Source organism: Dromaius novaehollandiae, chromosome 10, assembly GCF_036370855.1.
Source record: "Dromaius novaehollandiae isolate bDroNov1 chromosome 10, bDroNov1.hap1, whole genome shotgun sequence".
NCBI classification, from domain to species: Eukaryota; Metazoa; Chordata; class Aves; order Casuariiformes; family Dromaiidae; genus Dromaius; species Dromaius novaehollandiae.
Genome location: NC_088107.1, coordinates 10,932,639 through 10,957,097, shown reverse-complemented (window position 1 = coordinate 10,957,097; position 24,459 = coordinate 10,932,639). Strand labels below are relative to the sequence as shown.

Below are 24,459 nucleotides of genomic sequence, written 5' to 3'. Positions count from 1 at the left end.
TGTGTCATATGTTGTCGTCACTTACATTAGGTCAAGCAGCTGCTTTTATATCCTGTTTTCCTGTCTCTTGCTAGCCATGTGCCTGGTATGGGACTTCTTGCTGCAGCCAGCGTGCTTTGGACATGTCACTTACATAAACACAGAGCAGGGATAGGTGTTGCTTCCTTTGGACTCTGGAAGTCATGCTGGCAGCGCAGGGAGAGTTGGGCTGAAGTGACTTGCTTCCAGTAGAAGAATAAAAGTCTGAAAATAATGGAGGCCTGAATCGCATCGAGAAGTAAGGTGACTACTTCTTTCAGAATCTAAACTTTGCATTGCTGCTTCTTCCCTCCCCTGGATTCCAGAAAATATGATTTGTCTCTGATTATGGATGGGTTGAGTTTTTTAAAGCAAATATTTTTAAATGGGTGGTTTCTTTGGTATGTGGAAAGAAAATAAATACATTTGAAAGGGCTGAGAATTTAACCCCAGGGAAGTGCTAAAGAAAAGCTAGATAAATACTTGAACTGACTCCATAAGGCTTTTGAGTGACAGGTTCAGCACAGCTTCCCTGTTTACTTTAATGACACTTAAAGTCATCACAAAGTTCTTTAAGATCTTGTCAGGGCTGGTCTGTAGAAAAGAAGCACAAACACAGTAGTGCCACGATGGGAGCTGAAAGTCAGAAGGATACAGAGGCAAGCTCTGCTGCGGAAAAAAACAGACCCCTTGTGCCCGCGCTGGCACTGCCCGCAAGGCTTTGCTTTTCCTTCGGCTTGCTCTCATTGAGGATCTCCCTGCTTTTCAGTAACCAGCCCTTGAATGGTTTTCCTCCATGGCCTCTGTCCTCCTCAGAACAACCCCCATCTTCACCAGGGGAATTTTAGCAAAGCGAGTAAGCTGCAAGGGCCCCTTGCTTAGCAAACCCTCCAGCATCTTCTAGCATTTTAACCAGATGTTACCTGCATCACCCAACTCCCAAGGACAAGTGTTGCCCCAATATTTTTTTAAGCTGTAAGACAGAGAAAAAAACTGGAAGAAACACTCAGAAATTAATGAAATCATATTTAGTGCCTGGTCGGTATTGTACAACCTGGCCAGGGTCTGTCCCTGAGTTAATGCTTTAAATAAGCTCATGCAGGCTTCTGTTATGAATCAGAGACCTGGTCTTGGGAAGAAAGAAGGGAGATTTGCAAAGGAAGGTGGCTTGGAGAGCTCCAACCCTCCACATTTCCTAGTGGGATGTCAGTAGCCCACCAGCAACACTGTTGTTTCCTCAGGTCTCTTCCCTTTGTGTTTACAACATTTCTCCTGACTGCTGAGAAGGAGCAAGTTTCCAAGGGCTTGATATATATATATACATTTTTTTTTTATATTATTTCCAGCAGCACCCAGAAGTCTGGCACCTTACCCTGACCTTGTAAGTCTGCAAAACTGGCCTGGAAATTAAATGGAAACAGATTCTCTCTTGAGAGTCCAGCTCTCTCCTATTCCTGATTGGGCCAGAAACATTGTGAGAAAAGATTTCCTAGCAGTACTCTGGCACTTTCTATTCCCATTCCAGCCAAAACCAGAAAGGATTTTTAAAGAAAAAAATCTATAGGAAGTGGTAGGAGGGGGAGAGCACTAGATATTTTAAAAACACAAATCTATTCAAGGTTTTGAAAAAAAGAGTTTTGGGTCAGTTATTTCATCTGACTGGTTCATCCACCCCTCTCATAATGCCTGTGTTTATTGCAGAGCTTTGTGGTTTCCTTCTTCCCGGCCGGTTGGTTATCTGGGCTGGCGCGGCGCCTGGCTCTGCTTCCCTTCCCCCTTGCGCACCTTCGTCCCCAGCCTCTGGGTGCTGCACAGGCGAGTTTTAGTTCTTCAAACACTTGACCGTTTTGTGATTTGCAGCTACTCAGGGGCGCCCTTCGCAGGCTGTTGTGCTCAGCCCTTACTGCTTTGCCTTCGGTTTGGCTTGTGATTATTTTTTTCCCCTCCCCTCTGGCTGCCCTGAAGTGTTTAAAGAGCTGCTGACAGCCCATGGAAAACTCGGCAAAATATTCCATGCAGAGCGCCTGCTTGCCTTCGGCATACTTTCATGTGCCACATTCATTTTTATATGGAGTAGCTGAGAAAACAGGGCCTTTGGGTTTTGGCGCATCTGCTTCTGGTAGTTTCAGACATAACACACAGGTTTGGACCCACCTGCTCTTATCACAGAGGAATCAGCTGCAAAAGTCTTTCCTGGGTCCAGCCCAGCCCTTTAGCCCTATGACTATTTCCACTGTTTTTTCATCAAGCTCCAGACTTCCAGTCAGCTGTGCAAGCCAACTGCTTGCAGCTTTTCCTGGTTCTCTTTCTCCCCAAAGTTCCCCAGTCAGCTAATCCCTCTCTCTAAACTGAGCTCCTTCATCTTTGATGGTTGGCTGGGTTCCCTGCTAGCTACTTGTTCCCTTTTTCTCCTGTTTTGAGAAATACGAGGGCAGAGCCCCTGATGTTTTTATACCCAGGTTTTTATTTACTGAATAGGTAAGTAGAGATTTTGCAGAGTTAAGGAGGCATCAGGTAATGCAGTCATGACTTTGTACTTCTGCACCTCAACTTGATCAGCCCTGTACGACTCCCATGTAGAATTAGACACTTGATTGTAAGCCGCAATGCAAGACACTTAGCAGCTCAGAGAAAGGTGAGGTGACAAACTGGGCCTACGCTGTTATGGGCTGCCTTTTGTGACAAGCCTGGAGAGGAGGCTTCATTCCTGGTTAAGAAACTTCAGCAGGTCACTGGTCCATATGTAATGATGATGTGTTGGCTAATTTTTTTTTTTAATGCAACTGTCACAAGCACATTAGTAGGGCTGAAAGTAGAGACAGCATGCAAACAGCGTGTAGCCCAACCCTTTTCAAATACTACCAAACATCTGTTGAGGAAATTTTGGAGACCTTGCTCAGCATCTGCCTAGATCTGTGGGAATTTTGCTGTTGAGAAGGGTGAGATCAGCAATCTGAAACACTTCTGAAAATCTCATCCCCAGTTTCTTGGAACCACATAGACTGTGTAGCTACATGTGGATGCTTACCTGTGCCCTATCACTGTGTACACTTTAAGGTACAGAGCCTTCCCTTTATATCGCTTCCATGTTGACACAAAATATTCTGAAGCAATAGAAGCCAGTTTAAAGTTACAGTGCTGATGACTTCAGAAGTGAATGTGATGATTTTCAAAGTGTGAAGTGGTGACTTTCAAAGTAAGGAGCTTTGGCTTCGAAAGCCTGTTGGGTGCTTTAAATACCAAACTCTTAACCAGGTGGTCTTGTCTATGCTCTTCTAATATTCCTTCCTACTTTACAATGTCTGGTTCAGGCACTGGAACTGGCCTTTGTTCTCTGAATTTCTTTACAGCAGTGGTAGAGCTTCCTTTATCCCAGCATTAATAACTATGTTGGATTTTATTTTGAAAATATTTTCTCTGTGTACTCCCATTTCTCAGATTTTATTCCAGACCAATTTTAAGGATTGCAACCCCCGCAGGAGTCCCTACAAATCTTATGACTGGACCTCATGACAACAGCTTCTTCAATGTTGTTGATTAATCTTTGTTCTTTTGAAGGTTAAGAAGTTTGCACAAATAAGAAAGCCCTTTCTATTACTCAATAACCAGTCCAACTTACATCCTAATACTACAGTGGAAAATATGACTATTGCGGGCCAAAAGAATCTAACCGTGTTACCAAAGACATTATGCAAGACTAAATGAAGTTACATTTTCTTCAGACTATTCAACTCTCTGCATAATTTACTTAGTATTTTAATCATCCTTTTGAACAGTCCTTACTCTCTAAAAGGTCAGAAGTAGCCTAAAAATAGTTACCATCATCTGATGGCTGCTTTGCTGGATATGAGATTTGATTCCCAACAGACAAGATTTTCACATCATAAAACTGTAGTTATCCCAGCAATAATTAGTATCCTTGTGGATGGTCTGATACAGAAATGCAAAGCTTGACTGTGAAATCTTTGCTTTTAGAAAGTGCTATTTATATGGTAAGCTCTTTGGGGCAGGGACTGTCTAGCATTATGAATGCTTCATACAATTGAGTCTTGAATTGGTTGAGGCCTGAAGGCACAAGTCTAATTCCAAGAATAGTATGATTGAATGGACATGGAGACTAAGCAACTTTCTCATTCCTAGACATGACGTCAGAACGAGATTGAGGTGAAAGTGGGAGAACTTGTACTGCTCAGGCTATCTGCTGCTTGGATAGAAACAGGACTTCATTCTCTAGGTTTATCAATGGGTCACTGTTAATGAGTGCTCTCAGTTCACTTAAGTTGTATGATGTTTCTGAGTACAGGAATTGCTCTTAAAGTCTTGAAATAGACTAATTACATCTTCAAAATGCTGATGAGAGAAAGGTTTGACTTGCTTTGATTCTGCAGTGAATGTTGCAGTTGCTGCTGGTTGTTAGTAGAGAAGGTACATGCAATAGCAAATGCCACGCGTTAAGTTCATTGTAAGCTTAGGATTAAGGCTTGAGAAGATACTAAGTGAGTCAGATGTGTTCACAGGAAATAAAGATCTTTTTCTATGCTTGTTTTGACTAGAAGAATAAAATACAATCTTACATAACTCTATGTTGCTTGATCAGGATGTGCAGGAGAAATGAAGACAGACCTGGCAGACAACCTTATAGACATTAATTTTAAGAGTCAAATACCCAGACATTAACTGGATCCAGGAAAGTGATAAATATGCTTCTGCCTTAAAACTGAAGCATCGTTGTTTCTGTTATCCAAGATTTTACTATTCGCCCATTCAAAGCAGGACAGAGAACTAATAATGAGGAGCTGAGATGACCCACGAACTACCAAGGTCCATGGGACTCCCCTTTCCCCCAGCTCTCTGCACTTCAGAATTTTATTCCTTGAAGACTTTTATTAATGTCTGGACAGACTGGAATTTATAATAATATTTCTGATATTTATTACCTAACCCCCATCTTTCTAAAGCTGTTATTTCTTTTTCTTCCTCTTTCTTTGTACCCAACCTCTAGGATGGTAGGAGGAAATCAGGAAACCTATCTTGCTAATCCTGAGCGGATGAGACAATTCATGACTCCAGAAGTTAATGTGGTTGGTTCAGAAACCTGGTCTGACAGTTGCACTGCTACCACCCAGTGGGCAAGGCAACTTTCGGCAGTGAGAACACCTATGCCTCCAGGAAGCTTAGGGGAGAGGCAGGGACTGAGACTCCCTCATCCCTTCTGCTCCATTAGCACAGCTGTACTGGGACAGACCAAATGTCTGCCTAGTCCAGCATCTTGTCTCAGATAAAGGCCAATAGTTTAAAAACATACGCAACAACAAAGTAAGTGCGGGCTGATTCTCCTCTGCTAGCATTCCTGAGCCACGTCACTCTCCAAAAATCTGCACTGCTCTTACAGTCTCCTAGCTCCTGTGTTTCCTTTGTGCCTTCTGAGCGGAAGAAGGAAAGGTAAATGGTCCCACTGTGCAGCCAGTCTCTTCACAAATACTTGTAAAACTAAGAGAGGAAGTACAAGCAGAATGATGATTTTGAACATAGACAATTTAGTGCTTATGCGGGAATCCACTTGGGTTGTTGCTGTTCAGTAATTAATGTGGACTGGTTGGAGGAACGAACCGCTGGCACTGATAGTCGCATACCTGTAACAGAAATACATCACCAGCCCGCAAGGGTAGGAATAGGTATTTGCTACTGAAAATGTGTCTCCAGTGCAATGTGTGCATCCCTGAAGTAGAAATGAATAAGCTTGTATCTGGAATTGGAAGAACAGAGGGGTGTGTGTGTGTGTATTTATGTATATATCACAGGAAACTGAGTCTATGCTGTTTGCTGTGCTCACCTATACATACAGCTTCTAGTTCTCAGAACAGCACTGTTCAGTGCCCCTTAGACCTGTCACAGGCACTATTAGAAACACAGCGCAGACACATTACTTTATCCTGACTTTGTAAAATGGGTTATGTTCCAAAATGCATTAGTAACTGTTGGTTAGTGAACCCCCTTTCCAGCCAGGCTCTGCTTTAAGACTCATGCTTTATAGCATTTCTGAAAAACATCATCTGTCTACTCCTGTCTCAACTCCCCTTCCTTCCCCAGGGTGGATCACAATACTTTAACATAGTTGAAATAGCTGTACATTGGGCATAAAATTGAGTTTAACACCTTGTTTGCTAACATGTTTGGATATGACCTCTTCTTCTAGCCTGGACCTGACTACAGTGAAAATGAAGTTTAATGATGAAGTAGAATCATAGAGAAGATGCCACTATAGGTCATTTTGTCCTAAACTTTCACCCAGGCAGGACTGAATATAACTCTGATTTCTATTTCTGAAAGACTTTTTGACATTTCTTTCTTCTGCAGCAGTCAGACTGGTTTGTAGGCAGATGCTGATGCAATAGCTTTTGCTCAATTTAAAAGGAAAGGCAAGAACAGATAGGAGTCCTTGATACCTATCTAAGTAATCACTTCCTCTTGCAACCAGACCTCACCAGCACAGGTCAGTGTATCAGTGCTCAGCTTAGAGTCTTGTGAATGAGCAGTCTTTTAAATTCATGCAGCTTCTAATATGCCCTGGGCCAGCCGGTCTTCAGTTGCACTCATGCCTGCCCCTTCTCTTTGGTGTGCTGTAGTTAACCCTTTTGGTGCACTCGCACAGCGGCACTTGTGCCAGTGATGCTGCGCACTTGCCAAGAACAGATCAGCCTACGCTAACGCACTTCCCAAAGCAGGGAGGCAGCCATGCACTCTCAGCTGTTTCCTTTTGTTGTTGTTGCTGTTGTTTTAAATGTCATTAGTGAGGCATGACAGTATTCTTTTTCTGAGGGGTTTTGATGGGATTGTCACGGTCTAAGGCACAACAAGATATTTTTCCCCTGCTATACTGCCGTGTATTGCTGGCACTGCAGGGAACCATCAGCTCCTTTCTACTGGCCAACGGCAGCAGCTGGTAGCATGTGGGTACATTTATCTTCATTTGATGCCCCTTTTGCCCTGCCTGCCCTGTGGTTTGGGCTATGTTTTGTTTTTCCTCATCTAGTGTTGCTATTGCTGTTTAACAGTGTAAATAGTTAGAAGGGTCTGCACAAAGGCTGTCACATGGGTAAAGTTAATGATCCCTTCGTTATGATCCCAAGCTATCTTGAGTTGACTTGGCAGTGGTAGCAATTTAAGGAGTGAAGTGCATATTAAAATGACCTCTACTGCATGTGTCTGTACTCAGTAATTGATACAGATTAGCTAGGAGTTAGTGTAGCCTTTGATAATAGATTAATCCTGGAAAGCTGAACTTTTTTTTTCCTTGAAGTATTGCTGCAGCTGAACACAGATTTGGGATCAGCTCAGAACAAGAGTCAATGGTTGCTGCAGGCTTGTATGCCTCTGTCCTCTGCAACTTCCCTTTACCCCAACTCCTGAAAGAATCAGTGCATACAAAATTTCCTCTGAAAGGAACAGGTACTGTGCAATTATAAGAGTACCTTTTAGCAGAAAATGCCCTCAGAACAATGACTGAAGAGGCACAAAAGCAACCTCACAATATATAAGGACAAAACAGCTGTGAAGTTTAGAGTGAATGGAGTCTTAAATTCAGTTTATTATATATTGCAGTGGAAAGAGTGCAAGGATGAACATGCACACATTTGTTCTAGGAGCCTGCAGCGGTAGTTCTGTAAGGCTACGCAGTTCAGGAGTGCTGATGTTCTTGAAAATGCATGCATGTACCAGTAGAGGGCATGCAGACTTCATTAAATGTGCTAATTAATAAATTTCAGAAGTAGGTGAGAGTCTACCTGCATCTGCAGCGTTCCCAGACAAAGTGCTCATTCAACTGTGCAGAAACTGCCAATGCCAATAGACTTGTATTATCTAAAATAGGCAGGAAGTGAGGGGGCATAAAGCGCCTGTTTGGAATTACATAATCTGTAGTCAAACTGTGATCATATTTCATGTTCATGCTTAGTCAGACTGTGGCAATGATTAGGGTTGACTAAACAGTTACTGTACCTCTCATTTTTTCCATTGTGTGGCATCTGCTAGCTCTGTTCATCATTAAAGTCTCAATCTAGGCAAGTGACTTGTATTATGGATCAGACCTGTAATGAACTAGAGGAAATCAAGGAGAGAGAGTCAGCAGTTTTTATAATATATTAGCACAGGATTATTGGGAAAACACAAACTTAAAAGGAAGGCTATCCACGTTTTAGAAATGAAATCAAAGATAAACCGTACAGTAGAATCTTCTGTTGTATCCTGCTCAATGCACTTGCAGTACATTCATAATCTTCATAAAAGAGAAAATGAATTGGCGAAATAGGCTGTTTTATGATAATATCCCATATGTTATCAGATTCATGCAGGCAGAATCACACTAATGAAGAGAAATTGCAGTTTATGTAGGGCTTGCAGGCCTTGCTTAGGCAGATTAACAGTGGCTGGGGTAAGAGGCAGCACACAGCTTTGGCAGGCTGCCCAAGGACTAATCAATGCAGATGGAGTCAAAGGGACTGCAGGTCTGATTCCCCACAGTTTCATCTCAGAGCAGGAATGACTGTATCCATCAGTGCTCCTTGATAAGACAGCCTTTAAGCTTGTGGTAAGAATGAACCCGTTTTGGGAGGCAGAGACTGAGCAATACTAAAAGCAGTGACTCCACATGTGGTGCAGGGGAGAGGTGAGTGTTTAATTTTAGCTGCTGACCTGATTTCATGCTGAATGACAAGTATCTATAGGAATCCTCCAGGGCCAATCAGTTGCTATGTTAGTGAAGCTTTTGGAGAAATGCATTTAATTTTATACGAGTGATGTCTTTAAGGAAGCAGTTATGATTTTAGCTCTCAGAAGTTCTGACTCCTTCAGGTTGGTTTTAATTAGTACTAAACTGAACAATTTCTGTATTCCATGTTGCAAGTCTAACGCTGCTGTGTATTTAACACGGCACGCTTTAATGTTCTGAAATACCCTGATTTTCCTCTGCGTCATTGAATTTTTTCACCAGTAGGAAGGCACATTTGATGCAGAATCAAAATGATTGAAGTCTTTTTGCATTTGCATGCATGTGCGAAAGTGAGGTTTAGAAAATGAAGCAGCTGCAGAGCCTCTTCATTTAGGAAGTCGTTTGCAGAGTGTTCTCTCTTGTGGCTTTGTGCTTGAGGAAGGTGTACTTGTGGTGACCCGGGAGAGGGCTTTCTTTTCTGAAGAGGAAGACTGGGAAGGGTCTCTCAGTCCAAAGATCGAGGGCCTCGTCATGGAAGATACTCATGAAAAAATACGAGAGTCGGGCCCACACGCAGGGCAGATGCTTCACTTTTTGTTGGTGATAGAATCCTGGCCATTATGAACGTTAGTCACTTGGAGTATTTCCCTTGGTGTAGTGTGTTTCTAATCAAAAACTAAGGCTGCTTTCAGCCATGGGCTAAACATCAATTTGTCCTGTATTATTCAATGTTTAAATAAAAAGGAGTAAGGCTTGCAGTGCTGCTAATAACACGCGGCAGCATGCTCAGTTGTTGTGTTCATACTCAGTTCTGCTGCTGTTGCTCGCTTATGTAGGTAGGGTCTGGATCCAGGTCTAGTTCGTGCCCATCTTTCCATAGTTGTATTGATTAAGGTAAAAGTTCAAGTTTGGAGATCACTTTGCGTTATTCCTCCTCTGCTTCTGACTTTAGTGAGAAAAGCTAGACCCAAAGGCCACGCTCTGTGGATTTGATTTGTTTGTTTTCTATGGCTAGCTGCTGACTGGAACCTCGTCTGCACGTTTGTATTGGCTTTTTATTTTCAGTTGTCTCTGAATCTGTCCAGTGATTAGTTTGTTGACAGATGGCTTTTTCCCTTGAATAAGATACAGTGACTAGATGTTCTGAATGTCCCAGAAGGGCTCTGGCATTTGTCCTCAGGACAATGAAAAACACCCTGGCATTTTCTGCCTTCACTGAATCTGCCTTTCATTTGTGTATTGTATAAATTCCTCTAAGGATACAGAGAGAAAATGTTAAAATATGGTTACACCAGCAAAAAGGATAGTGCAAAAAAGCTCTTTACTTGGTGTACCTGCTGTTTCTGTGTATTGCAGTTCACACTTACTTGCTTCAGTAAGTAAATATGATTTTTACCATTGTTTGAAGCTAACACAGCAAAAAGAGAGAAAGATAGATTTGATTCCACTTGCTTTGTTTTGACTAAGTTCCCATTTCTTGCACCCCTGCAAATGGTTTGAGGCTCTGAGGTTGCACAAACAATGCAAACAGTACAACAGAGACACAGCAGGGTTTTCACAGGGGTGTAGTGGGAACTGCCGGACATTTCCTCAGTGGTGATGTTCAAGGAGAGAAGAACTTAATTTGACTCTCCGTCTCCAGTTTGAGCTTCAGTCTGCAGGGCTGGCACCTAAGGGAGAGGAGATAATTCTCCCTACTGTTGATATGTTAACTGGTCTTGAAAGGCAGTCACTGAAAGGCAGTCACTGAAAGGCACTGAAATGTGGCGTCTTGCGATGCTAGATTTGGTCCTTTTTCAGAAAGGAAAAGAAGCTCAAAATTCTGATACTTTATATATTTAATCACACATCTCATGACACAACAACCTTCCAAGGGCATCCTTTCTTTTAATGGTTACAGATGAAAACAGCCTCACCTAAATAAAGCACCGACTGAACCTACTCTGCTATTGTAGCTGGGTACTAGGGACAAATCCCCCCTTTCACCCAGGGATGCTGCTGTGCACAAATCCACACTCTACCTTTTATTTTCCCACCAAGTTCTTCAGTTTTGCAGCATGTGAGTCAACTTGTAAAATGACTCATAAGCTCCATTCCAGCCTTCTGAATTGGGAGCCCAATTAAAATACTACTTGTGATGCACATATTGAAGAGAGAGCAAAGTGTCTGTTCCTGAGTGTCAGCCATTAGCATAGCATATCTGAAGGCCTGTCTTGAGCTAGTCTAGTACTTGCCAGTGGGAAACTTTGTGTTTAATTAAGATATGAGTAATAGAAAAAATATTTTGAAAAATCTATTTAGTTAAAAATATATATAATTAAATGATATCAATTTATCTATCAAAATTGATTAATTATAAATATATGGAAAATAATTGTTGGATAAAGTGTTTTATTTATAGGGCACTGAAAACATTTTTTCTCTTAGGTTTAACCTTTAATGTGTCTGTGAGACTCTCTTCACATGTGGGCAGGTCTTCCCTGTAGAACTAGGGAGGTGATTCTTAATAAAATCATTCTTCAGCCTTCAGTGAGCCCTTACATCAGGACTGACCAATCTTCCTGATGTTGTCGCCTGCATACCAAAAACCTCTCGTGAAGGTGTTCTCAGGGAAGAGAAGGCAGTAGCACTGCTGCAGCACCAGGACCGAGTGCGAGCATGCTGCAGGCCCCAGAGGGATTCAGTGGTGTCAGCCTCAGCTCTCCTGACACATTTCCTTTTGCAGGTGAGGACTCACAGTCAGGCTGCAGGTTATGTTGACATAGTCCTAGCATCAGACCTATATTTTGGCTGTTGTAAGTCATATGTAGTCCAAAACCATCATCCACACCTGCACTTAATCACTACAGCAACCCCTTGGGTCAGCTGGCAAAGGTCTCCAGAGGCAGAGCATGTAGGCTGAAAAACATCATCCGAGTGCAGCAAAGATTGTCTGTGGTATTCATATGCAGCTCTTTAACTCTCATTACTTTCCAGCATACACAGCACAGTCCTTTTACTTCCAAGACATTTCTGTGGCATCACTGGGACCCTTAGGGCAAGGAGGTGAGAGCTGCAGCAAAAAGCAAGGCTCCTGCCTAGATGAAACACCTGAGGAGATGTTTCAGAGTGTGATTGCTCCCTGGTGCTATCTCCTCTCTCCAGCCATGGCCTCTATTTCAGATGCTTCTGTGTGGTTCACACAGAAGAAAGGTCACTTACCCACATTCTCCTCCCTGATCCCACATCACCATCATAATTTATGCCTAGTTTTCAGAACAATGGGTATAAAATGGCAAGGCCTGGTGATGCCTGCTACCAACCTTCTCTTGTTGAGCAGCACAATTAATCTCACATTTAACTCTTCCGTAAAGGGATTCACTAACAAAAGCAACAACCTTAAACGAGGAATATTTAAATGAACAATTATAATTCCTTAAGTTCTTATTGAAAAAAAAGAAAATAAAGTGATTACACTGTGTGGAACTGTGTGCACTGGAATATGTCTTCAAACACAAGTCTAATTATTGTAAAAACTAAAGCCTGATCTTTGTCCTACCACACTTCATGCACATCAAATGTTCACATTGTTACCACTCACCAGTATGTAAATAACACATATGACTAATTGCCAGTAGGTGGTAGTGTGTGTTTTTCAGAGAAGTTTGTAAGTTAGTAATGCAAATGTTTAATGTTTGAGGTGATTTAGAAAGATCCTGTCATCTTTAATGTATGATCTCAAAACATCATTGCTTTGAATTCAGTCCCTGATGTCACTGAGTTAATAGTTGTTTCACAAACATCAGCCCATCACTGAGAGGCGTATTTTGATTTTCCTTTTCAAGCTTATGGACAAACCTAACTGGAACCATTTTGAACAGTGCCAATTAGTACGAGCCCTGAGAATTCAAATGCATATATTCCTTGGAATGATTGGATTGCTCTCTAGTGTTTCTTTGCAGAAGGTGAGCTTTTGATAAATAAATGCATTACTTTACTGATTTATAAACTTAGACTTGCTCTGTCATAGAAGCTGTTTTGAGAATTCCTGGAAGAGCTCACTGGAGAAGGAGCAACACAGTCACTGGACATCCGTTTCTCTTCCGCACCTCGGCATGCTTTATAAAGAAAGGAAAGAAGTGAGCATCTGGAGAAGACTAGGGTTTCTGGTGGAAGGCATCACCTTGGCCCCTGTGCTATTCCTTGCTGAAAGTAGCCTATAGAGAGCTAATGCCGTTTCCCCAACTCATCACACAGGACGAGATGCGTGTTCTTCCCCGCGTGAGAGCAGGTGCTATGAGCGGTCCTATGAGCCTCTCTCTGGTTGCCTGGCTGGACGTTCGTCCTTCTGCAGGTAACGACCAAACCGCTTTTGCAGCCCGGTTGGTCTCTTATTGCTGCTGTTGTGCGTGTGGCAGGGAATGCGTTGCTGTTTGGCAGAAGAAGGGGATGCCAGCGGTAAAGATTTTTGCTGTGGTGGTGTCTGCCAGGAAGCGAGGCAGAGGTCGGGAAAGGCTCTATAAATACTTCTGCAATAACTCAAAGGCAGTTAGTGTTTTGGTAGATTTGTTTTTCCTGGGGTCTGTGAGACTGCTCTGCTCTGTGCAGGTGTCTGATTCATGTGGGGCTTCCTTTTTCTTTCTTTTCCTACTTGTTTCCTGCATCTGCAATTGTTGCTTGCATTTGTAGCACTTTTGCTCACCCTGGCAGTCCCACTGAATGCAATTAGGTTATTTGCGCAAATGCTTTTCATCGTGAATGTGGTCTGCAGAGTCGGACCTTTTGCTTTTTCCTTCTGCTTCTAACCTGTGCCTCCCAAGTTTCCTTTCTCATTGTTTTTCCTTTCACTTGTGTCTGCCTGTTGTTCAAGCAAGCAAGCGGAGAAGGAAGTGGGGGAGGGGGATTTCTGCAGGGGTTTCAGGGCAAATAGCTGCACCACTCACAATTTCTCAAGCAGATTAGGCTCTTCTTGGCATGCAGTCAGGCTGAGAGAAAATCACTCATTGCTAGGTAAAGCGGATGTGTTTGTGCCACCGGTGTCCACAAGCTACAATGGCAAGAAGTGCAGTTAAAGGAAGGACAGGAGGAGTGATGGGGCCTTCCCAGAAGCAGCACTAGCAGAGCCCAGACAAGCTGTGCAGAGGAGATGTGTGTTTGGTTCAGGTTGAACAGATTCCTGTTGAGCTAAGGGAGCTGCGTAGTCCTGCTGCACGTGGAAGGCTTGGCCATACTGGTGAGCCATATTACCAAAACACAGCATCCATCTTCAGTGGTGAGTCCTGGCTTCACTTTATTGCAGTTTGATTGATATTTACTTCTTTGCATAACTTTTTTTGTCTCAGAGTGATACTTATGCCCTCCATTAATGAAATAAAATGCAATATGATATAAATAGGTGTCGGAGGTGACCTTGTGAGCTTGCAGCCACGTCCAGCCGCTCTGGGACAGAGGTCAGATGTAGTTAACCTTCCTTGTTTGCCTTCCTGTATTATGCATTGTTCTCAACCAGTCCCCTTGGGATGTAAATTGACTGTGTGCTAGAAAGTGGGATGGAATCGAATTTTGCTGAGAAAGAATTCTTATTGACTAAAAATGGTATCAAATTAGACATCCGAATTTGGAGACCATTTGGAAAACACTGACCTTAATATTTCTGTTCTACTTTCTTAGTCTCAAGTGGTAATTTAGAGGTAAACTCAAGTGAGAAACATCCATGTTACCCTGATGTGTTCCCCCACTCCCAATATATGAATGTACCCATTAGCATAACGATAACAGAAAACAGATTAGTGAGAGCGGGTTTCATGCTAGGAGATTGACTTTCTTGAGAAATGTAGAATACTGAAGGGAGGGTCTCAGGGTGTTGAAGGCTGGCTGTGTCATGTGGAAGGAAAGCAGCCCTGAACTCAATAGTAGAGATGCATTACAATAAAATAAGAACAGAGATGTTAATTAAGCAATTGAAGACAGCAACGCCTGAGGCTTTTTAATTGTGCATTATCTGTATAGAAACAAATGGTCCATCCTGGAGCAACAGTACCTCTGCTGGATGTTTCTGTTTGTTCTTATTATTCAGCGCATTGGTGACACCATGCTGTGTGGTGATAGGACTCTACACTTCTATTCAGTTTTCTGTTCAGAATTAAGAAGAGTGGGAGGTGACTTTACCAATACACACCGTGTATAATCTGTGAATGAATGCAAAATACGAGCCAGTTACATTATTCCTGTAAAAGAATCAACTCATCAGCATTACAGCACTTTAAAAATATATATTCCTTCTGGAACTAGGTATAAAATGGGGTTGTATAGAAATGTACCCCCATCTCATATATACTCATCTGCTCCCTAAAAATTCCCTTGAATATAGCTGCTGCCTTCATCCTTGTCTAGACAATCCAGAACTGGGGCACAGTAGTAACATTTTTCATCTGAGCCCCAAAGTGCTTTTCCTCTGGAATCCATTTTCCCTTTTAAATTAAAATGGTCTGAAATACAAAAACTAAGAACATCATAACTATTATTTCCATCCTCCTTTTGACATGTTCTTTGTCTAGTGCTCAAAGCACATTCTCTGCCACATTCACTGTGCTAATCTCTAGAAGGACCTTTGGACTCCCAGGCTCCCAGTAAGTTTTTCTGAGGTGCTAGCTTTACTTTATTAACACCAAGTCAAGTTACCTGCCCACAACTTTAGCAGGTTTTATACTAGGAAGCAGAAAAAGTGTGAGGGTGACACACTTCAGTTCATACCCTCCCCCTTGCCGATGGAACTGCAGAACCCGGGAACCTTTGACAAGGCAGATGTGGTGAGGCTGAGCTGGGTTTGTTCAGTTACGTTTTACCAGCACATGCGTTCTAAGTTCTGACTGTGAGCCTTTAACACTGATAATGATGCAGACGCCAGAAATAATATAAACATCTCCAGATCGCTGTGTGGTAGGTAGGAAAGACAGTTCTATAAACCAGAAGCAGCTTTCACTGAACACCTTTGCTTTCTGATACAGGCAAGTATAAGCTAAAAGTACAATTGAGGGTTTGGATTCCTCACACTTATCTGAAGGACAATTTGGTCTAGGAGTTACTAAAAGGCAGTAAAGATAGAAGCATATTATGCCTTTTTCAGAGGCCCATCTCAGTGATTGCCATCTGAGGAATGAGGAGGTTGAATCTGCTACGTTGCACAAAGTTATGGCAGCTGTTCCATATTGCTAGGTTGGAAATTAAAATGGATGTCTATTCAAATTGTCTGACACTTCCAGCAAGCTTTAAAGCAATGCTTTAAAATATAGCAGATCTCTAATTTGGGCCCTGAGGGATAGTCAGTACCCCTGAAAGCAAATTCCTCAGTTTTTCCAAATAGTCTTAAACTACTTTGTGTCTCTTCCTTTTCCTTGCTAAGTTCTTCTTTCCATGGCATCCATGTGACCCAGCTGAAGTCAACAAGATTGCTGAGAATATAAAAGACTGAATCCTAGACTACAATATTTCAGTAGCTCTAGTCCGCTACAGCAATAAATATTTTCAGGAATTAAGCTTAAACTGTGCTAACCTTTAAAGAAGAATGGTTCACATTCCTGTCTTCTTTTTTCATAAGTGTGTGTGGTGTCTGAATCACCCTAATAGTTGCTTCATCTAAAGATAAGACTGGATTTAACTGTATCTGTAGAGGGTAATGCAACATCTTAGCACAGGAATTTGTAGAGGTCATACTTTGCCTGTCAACACACAATCAAATCTAACTTCTGATCCTAGTCCTGCTGCTTTAGTAACACTAATTTTTTAAAGGCCAGAAAAATTCACGTAATCTAGAAGAGGAAGTACGTTGAGACATGCATGATTCCCAACCTCTGCTTCAGAGATAGAAACAAAGCTTAGTCAGTTTTATTTGTTGTCACCATAAAATATTATTTAAAACTATTAATGTTTTTATCTAGTAGTTTTTATTCCACAGAAAGAATGCACTGTTGACATCCAAACATACTGATATCCAAGAAAGCATTTGCTTTGTTGTCCTGAATATGCCAGTTCTTCACTTGTACTGAATATTAATCACTGTAGTAAATGTAGCATTATGATCTGCTCAGGAAACACTTGCCTAGGCTTTATAAAGGCACTCCAGAAAAAACAGATGAAACTAGCTTACATTTTTCTCTGTGGGTGAAATTCACCTGCCCAAAGCTCAAATAACTGTGTGACAGATGCTTCTCTTAACACCACCCCAATTCCACTGCTCTCTGTTCTATTTTGCATCCCACACACCCTGTAATGGTCTTCTAAATGCCATTTGCTTTTTCAGGGTGTCAGTGGAAACTATTAAGGGCTGAGTGGGCACTGGAAAGAGCAATGTGTTATTGATTAATTTGTCCTCTGAATGAACTCTGCTGCAGAGCAGTATTTCCAAAATTCTAGATGAAAGAATTTGTATACAAATAATGTCAGGGTGAGTGCTCTCTGGGATTATATGACTACATAAATAAGCACTGCTTCAGTGCAGCATGTGGTTTTCTAATTTCCAGTAAAATAGAATGAATCACACATGACAACATCATTGCCACTAACCAGTGTGGCATGGCATCTGAAAAAGATAGCACTGGAAGGGTGTGAACTGGAGAGCAGATGATGGGGCTTGAGACATCTTGTTTGCTTTGGCAGAATAACCAAAGTCTTGATGCTTTCCCACAATCTGCTCCAAAGGATATAGGTTTTGCTGTGCTGTATCAGATTATTACTCTGGGAATTTGTGTGTCCTGCCTTTGCCAATGGATAGCTCTTGATGCTTTAGATGATAAAGATAAATGCCCATATTCCCCAAAGGGAAATTCCAAAGTTCAATGGCGTTTCTTCAAGTAGGGTTTACATTACTGCAGAATTACCAGGGGAGGTTTTCTCTCTTCCGTACCAAGTCATAAAGGGTACATCTATTCAGTCTGACAAACAAAGGTCCAAGACTGCTCTCAAGTTCAGGCTCACATACCATACATATTATTTGTATGTAAGTACATGCTCTGGTATGGGCCTTAGGCTGAGTTCACTTCAGAGGGAAAGGCTAACCATAGTCATGTTTTAGCAGAAGCCCAAGCATTTCTTTCTCATGTTTGGAAAGATGAGGCCTGGCTGGAGGTAAGTGCACCACAACCCAACCAGGAGCAGCTCTTGCAGTCTCACCTTTTTCTAAGCAGAGCATGAGTGATTTGAAACCCAGTCAGGCCAGGAACCAGCACTGTGGCATATGGGTCATGGGACTTGACAAGCATGAACAGTCTCTTCATTTTATAGAGATAACAGCCGTTCTGAGGAGATCTGCTAAAGCTGAGCAGACAGCAGCCCCTTTGACCTCCATACCAGAGCTGCGTTTCTCTCCAGTTCCTTGGCAGTGTGCCTTCTCAGGAGCAAGCCTCCCCATGACGACGGCTGCTGCTGCTGTTGTGGAACCCAAAATCAGAGAGATGCTACAGAGTCTCAAGAGATGAGGGCCCAACTTAAAGGGATTTTAAAAAGTAGCTCCTCTTTATTTCTGCTCTTTTGGGCCTTTAGAACTGAGGATGAAATCTGATGTTAATTTCAAAACTGAAATTTTTCATACAAACTATCTCCAACAAAACTGCATGCATCTGTTCAAAGGAAAGCTGAAAATGAGCTAGCACACACAGACTTGGTTCCTGCAGCACAGAGTTAAGGTTGTCAATTTAGTAGTCATGAATGACTTGTGCTTTGTTGTAGCTATCATATGAAAAGGGCTTCAGACACTTGTTCCTTTGAGTATTTCTCAGAATGAATACTTGTTAAGGAAGTGGTGGTGGGGGAAGTAATTCCTTTCCTCCTCCTGAAACATCTCCAACCCCAGCACTGCTGAGTGCTGTGTTTAGGCAGAGTTAATGATGATGTTCTAGGTGTCTAGGTTATATTCTCACTGGTTTGTTTCCTCCCTGTCAGTCTTGTCCACACTAAGGGCTCAGTAAGAACAGTAGTGTAAGTTGCAATTTAATTCCCCGCAGATGGAGATTTGCTGTGACAGAAATGCCTGTCGCAGTCTCCCACATCTGCTGGAGGCAGAAGAGTGTGTGCAACAATAACTCTCCCAGCAGATGTGGTTCTGTAGGGACAGTAGTGACTGTGGTACGAAAATTCTCTCCCAAAATACAGATCTGTGGGGACAGTAAGAGTCTGTGTCATTGACAACTTTGCAGCATCTGCTGGGACAGTAATGTCTGTGATATGTAAACGTACTGTGCATCTGCTGGGTCAGTCAGAAAGAGATGTATTGTATATGTCCAGTTTTAGATGTGAAAATCTCCTCCAGTTTCCTTTTGTTTGGGGGATGTTTATTTCTTCTTCCTTCAAAGTTAGTAAGAACCATCTGATGCAAGAAGAGCTAAAGGTATTGGCGAGTCTTTTCCATGGAGGACAGACTGCCACATTTCAGCTGCCAAGAAATACTGCTACATTTTCTCTTACCATAGTATTAATTATTAATGGCGTCATTCTCAGTGAACAGCTGGAATATCTTCAATGATACTCTTGTGAGTGCTAATGCTTTGTGGTTGCAGTGAGAGCAGCACATGAGAAATGTATTTGTTTAGAACCGAGATGCGCCATAAACACAACATTCTGACCCAGACCAGATTTGAAACATACCTAAATACAGGTGTGCACAGATAAAGATTTTTAATTTGGGCCCATCTCTAGTTTAGGTACTGGACCTGGGTTAGGAAGGATTGCACTGGGGGGAGTCAATTTTCCACCTGAAGGAACTCCATTCAAACTTCAGGGTATCTCACTACAACAAAGGCTCATGTTGACATTTGTCTTGGATAGAGCCAGATGCAAGAGCTTCTGCCTCAAGGTTATCCCTTATACAGTATATTAACTAGACGTTTTAACACTGTGCTTCCTGTAGAGACAGAAATGAACAATGATTAATACATACCAATTAAAATCTAATCCTTTCCTATGTGTATATGTGCTGAACTTCAACCTACAAGGCACTTCTGTGGCAAGAATTAGATATTCTTTTATTGGAGAGCATTGGAATTATGGTCAGGGATATAATATAAACTCATTATAAGTATTACAGTGGTGTCTAGATTTTGCCTAGGCATTATATAGAGATACAGTCTCTATACAAAGAAGTTTATGCACAGTTAGCATTAAAGCAACAATTATTTTCTCTTGTTTCTTTTAACAGCACTAGGAGTGTGAGGGAGGGATGGAGGAGAGAAGAAGCAAAGGTTGTATGTGTGGTATGACTATAATTATAATTTACTATTTCAGAGATTAAAACTGAGGAAAAAAGACTCAGAGTTATGAGTTATCTCACAGATCTGTGTTATCTAGGTTAGCCTAAACATGCAGATGTAAATCTTATTTTTTAATTCTAGCCTCTATTTAATATACAGTGCCCACAAGTATCATAGGTGCTTTGAAGTCTTGAGAACGCTACGCTGCCCATGGGCCCCAAACCCGCAGTCTCGTGTCGCTGAGCGTTCCACTGGCAGAGCTGCGCACAGAAGGAAGGCTGGACTCCGGATACGAAATGTGTGAGCAAAGGAAAGGCAAAAGAACTGATTTTCAATTTTGAATCCTGATTGATGTGATTATTAAACTCCATTTAATTCAGATATACTGTGTAATAACCTTTGTTTTTAAGCAAGAACCAGAATGGACAATAAATAAAGGAGGCCACTTAGAATCTAGATGGGGAGTTTTAAAGTGGACAGGTAATCTGGCTGGTTAGTTCTGATTTATTATAAAGGCATCTTTATGCATTTTGAATTGCCTTCCATCAGTCATTTTAAACAAAACTGCATTCTTATAAGGCAATTAATCCCGTGCATGCATGCATACGCTAATCACTGATGCTGAACTAATAGCAAATGCATATGAAGAAAGTACAATATGTGATGACTATTACAAAAATCTTCCATCTTAATAAACTGGAACCAAGGAACTTAGTAAACCCATTAGCAACTGGAATAATTTGCATTAATATATCAACACTTTTGGACACTGTGACTGTTAAATGTCTGAAGATTTTCTGTGGTTTGGGGCAAAGATTGCTTTTCACAAGTTGTCCCAGAAGATTTTTGTTTTAAAAAATATTTTGTAAATTAATTCTATAATATGGAGAGGCGTGGAATTACCAGGTTCAAAGTGCATGTGGAGGAAACTATCATCATTGTGTCCTCAATTGTTTTTTTTTCATGAGACATGCCTCATCACATGGGAAAGAGGCACTTCTGCATCTGTCTGCTTCCACCTCTGAGAGATTTCACAAAGCCACTAACTACTCCATTTCCATAGTATTTCTTGTAGTTTATTAACACAACTGTACAGTTCTGAGAGCTCTGCCCAGCCCATAGTATAGGGTATCCAAAAAGTTTGGAACAACTAATAAACATTTTTAGCTGAGGTTGTTCAAGTTCTGGATGAGTTGTTTATAAACATCTTGTCTAGTACTGTCAAGAGGCGGAGCTAACATCATTGAAAGATGATAAATTCTGACACAGTGCTCTGTGATTTCACTGCCACTGAATGTAGGTTAATATGGGATTCAATAGGAAATCTGGCTTGTATATTGCTACATATTACAGGAAATGATGGAACTTGCCATTTGTCTGCAGATTGCTAATTGCAGTTTATTGCACATGCAAAAGGTTAATTTGGGTATGTTATCACAGTAATCATATGCACTAACTCAGAACAAACCAGGCTCCTAATCTGATTGATAATCTGGCCTGTGGGACTTGGGACATTATTTTGTAAGATTATGGCAAGTAATAAGAATTTTACAGTCAATGCAGTATCAGTAGGCAGCATTATCTCAACACAGTATAGGCAACTGGGATAGAGTGGAGTTGTAAGTATGAAATACCTTGGTCCTTGATCCTTAATTTAGCTGTTCTCCGAGATGCATGTAATTTGTGATGATACATTGAAAACAGAGATCCCATCTATTCTAAATGAAAATTCTATTCTATTCTTATTATTGTTAATGCTTTGTATTTAGAGTAGCATTTAAAGGCCACAGATTAATTTGTGACCTCTTTGTAATAGGTGCTGTATATACACACAATAAGCTCACTGCCCCAAAGAACTTACACTTTAATTAGATAAAGGTTGAAGGAAGGAAGTTTTATTACCACTCTGTCACAAATGGGAAATGGTAACAGAGAGAAACTAAAAGGACTGAGAATTGCATTCCTCCTGCAGTGAGCCTTGTATCTGCCTGCAATATGTCCTGCCTTCCTGCTTTTGTTAAGTTGCTGTAAATTGGTAGATAGTTGGTCTTTTCTTCAGAGATGGACAGTTTACTGTAATTCTGCATATGTTTCAAGGTTTTAAGGGATGCAAGGAGTTATAGAGCTAGAAAATGCTATAGATCTCATTAAGTTGTTCTGAAGGAATACTTCTGCAAAGTAAGTAGATTCATACAAATTTTGTGTGCATTGCTTTTTGCCATATGAGCATGCTATTGCATGGAGTCTGTGTTCCCAGGGGCTCTGTGCTGCTGGTGCCTGCATGTTTTAAGGCATGTCAGTATAACCTTTTTATTGTTACTGTTATTCCCTGCAGCTTGTTCTTAAATGTTTTCTAGAATAGTAAAAAAACAATAGCCATCAAGATGTGGGACCATTCCCCAGGATTCATGGGAGGCTTGATACACCAGCGCATCTGTAGTCTCCCAGAAATGCACCTCCCTCCCTCTCCCCCAGAAGTATCAAGCTGATTCTACAGAGAAGGCTGAAATACATTTTTAACATTTTTAATTAGAGCTTCTAGGCTAACATTAAAAAATAAAATGAGATCTGTACAGAATCTTGCTTTGAGAATGATATTTTCCCTGTAGAGGAACTTAAGCCTGAAGATAACTTGTTTCCCTTTTTCTCATTAGTTAGTACATGCATGTTCAGTAGTTTAGTATTTATCTCTTGATACTGGATGGAAACCCAGTCAGAGTGTAGGTAGACTGTGGAGGAGAGAAGGAAGGTGATGCTATAAGCCGGAAAAAAAAAATTGAAACAAGGAACAGGTATAATCCCAACATATCCCAACCATTGTCCTCATCTCTTTGCATTCCAGTTTTATGCTATGTTGGACTTCTCCACCAACAGTAATCCTCTATACTGAACCGTCTTTGCCTCAGGGGTACAGTCGCCTTCATCTCTATCCTGCCCTGCCCCTATCTGGTAAATGGATACAGTTATTTGTTTTTATTGTATTTAATAACAACAAAACATTATTTTTATTGCTGTCAAAGGTTGTGTCCATTCCGTTTTAAAAAGATGCCCAATGCTGAAAATAGTTAAAAGCCTTAGTGATCCTTGAGCATTTATAAGTAATCTCTGTTTATCCCCTATGGAAACCATCACTGCTGCCTATGGAAGTGTAGATTTGTAAAATAAGTAATCTTTTAAATATGAAACTACAGAATTTCCTTAATTAACCTGGTGCTGGGACAACCTAAGCACTCAGCAAAGCGCATCACCAATGTATGCCCTTGCTAGAAAACAATCCACTGGAGCTTTGTTGTAAAACATGCTAACATCCTGAGGAAGTGACAGTAATTTGCAATAAACACTGTGTGTAAACAATTACCTGTGACTTGTTACACTTGTTTGTACAGGCAGCTGGCTAAACAGATCCACATGCACTTGTAAACGTCTGTCCCCATCAAACTTGATACTGGAAAACAATTACTTGGTAGTTGATTTCTCTGAAGTAAGAACAAGTCAGCGCTCTGTACATGACAGCTGGCGAAGACTAAATAGATACAGGTGCTTACAGGTATATGGAGAAAAGCTGAAGAAATAAAGTAAGTCATGGTGGCATTTTTATGTGAATGGTAAGGACACTTTAATGCCCATTCACCAAACTGAAGGAAGATTTCTGTGACAGTGCGCTTGGTGAACAAGCTGTTTAAATGACTGGTTGAGGGATACTGTGGGGACAGCGGAAGAAGGGACAGAAAGGGGTTCAGCTGTGCAAGCCCCAAAAAACAGGCAGGTGTAGTTTTCTTTCGACTTGGCCAAATGGATATAAGATGTTGGTAAAATTACACTACAACAGTTATCTGCAGTGTGTTCTTCCCATTCTGCCTTTTGTGAAACAGAAACGTTGAAGTGGCAGAGGAAGCTCGGGAATACAGTATCTGCCAGTCCTGCTGCAGCCTGTAACTGACAGGTGCCACCCTTGCTTGATCCTGCAGTACGCCCGCCCATCAAAAGGGTGGCTGAGGACAAAGGCCTGGCTCGAGGCCCCGTACAGCCTGAACCACCGTGCCACTTGAGCTATAACCGTAACCTCCAAACTGCCCGAGTATACACCGCGTCCGTGGGCATGCTGCAGAAGGCAGTAACATGCTCTGCGCGTCTAAGAAAGGTGGCTGCTCCGTGCAAGCGTTGCCGCCAGCAGCGTGCTGTCGGTGGTGTTTGCTGTCTGGAGCTTCTTGGCGGCTGTGCCAGGGGACCCCTCCCCTGCGCCGCTGCAGCGCCCGGGCCCAAAGGCGCCGTGTGCCCGCGCCACAGAGCCCGGGGCCGGGCTGCTCCCGCCGGAGCCCCTTGCCTGGCCCCTCCGCGGCGCTCCGGGCGCTCCGAGGTCCGCGGCAGCGCGTGTGCGCACGACGGGGGCCTCCCGCCGCCTCCCCGTGACAGCGCAGGGCGGACACGGTCCACCGGCGGGCAGTGGCCTCCCGAGGTGGGACGGCTCCGTCTCGCCGCAGGGGGACCGGTCCGAAGGGGATCGGGGGGAGATCA

At 42.0% G+C, this 24,459-nt stretch overlaps 2 long non-coding RNA genes across 5 annotated transcripts; one reads left to right on the top strand and one right to left on the bottom strand.

Annotated features, from left to right (window-relative positions):
- Positions 1 to 20,325, top strand: LOC112996036 (uncharacterized). 3 transcript variants are annotated; one of them, XR_010390736.1, is made up of 4 exons: positions 1 to 282; positions 12,735 to 13,058; positions 13,715 to 13,976; positions 20,104 to 20,325. It is a non-coding gene; the product is annotated as an uncharacterized LOC112996036 (long non-coding RNA). The 3 variants fall into 3 exon arrangements; XR_010390737.1 differs by lacking the exon at positions 1 to 282 and adding an exon at positions 7,203 to 8,683; XR_010390735.1 differs by lacking the exon at positions 1 to 282 and having other exon boundaries at positions 11,075 to 13,058.
- Positions 14,653 to 24,169, bottom strand: LOC135329340 (uncharacterized). 2 transcript variants are annotated; one of them, XR_010390733.1, is made up of 2 exons: positions 23,303 to 24,169; positions 14,653 to 14,892 (listed from the first exon to the last, which is right to left on the bottom strand). It is a non-coding gene; the product is annotated as an uncharacterized LOC135329340 (long non-coding RNA). The 2 variants fall into 2 exon arrangements; XR_010390734.1 differs by lacking the exon at positions 23,303 to 24,169 and adding an exon at positions 16,257 to 19,640.
- Between the last annotated feature and the right edge of the window lie 290 nt (positions 24,170 to 24,459).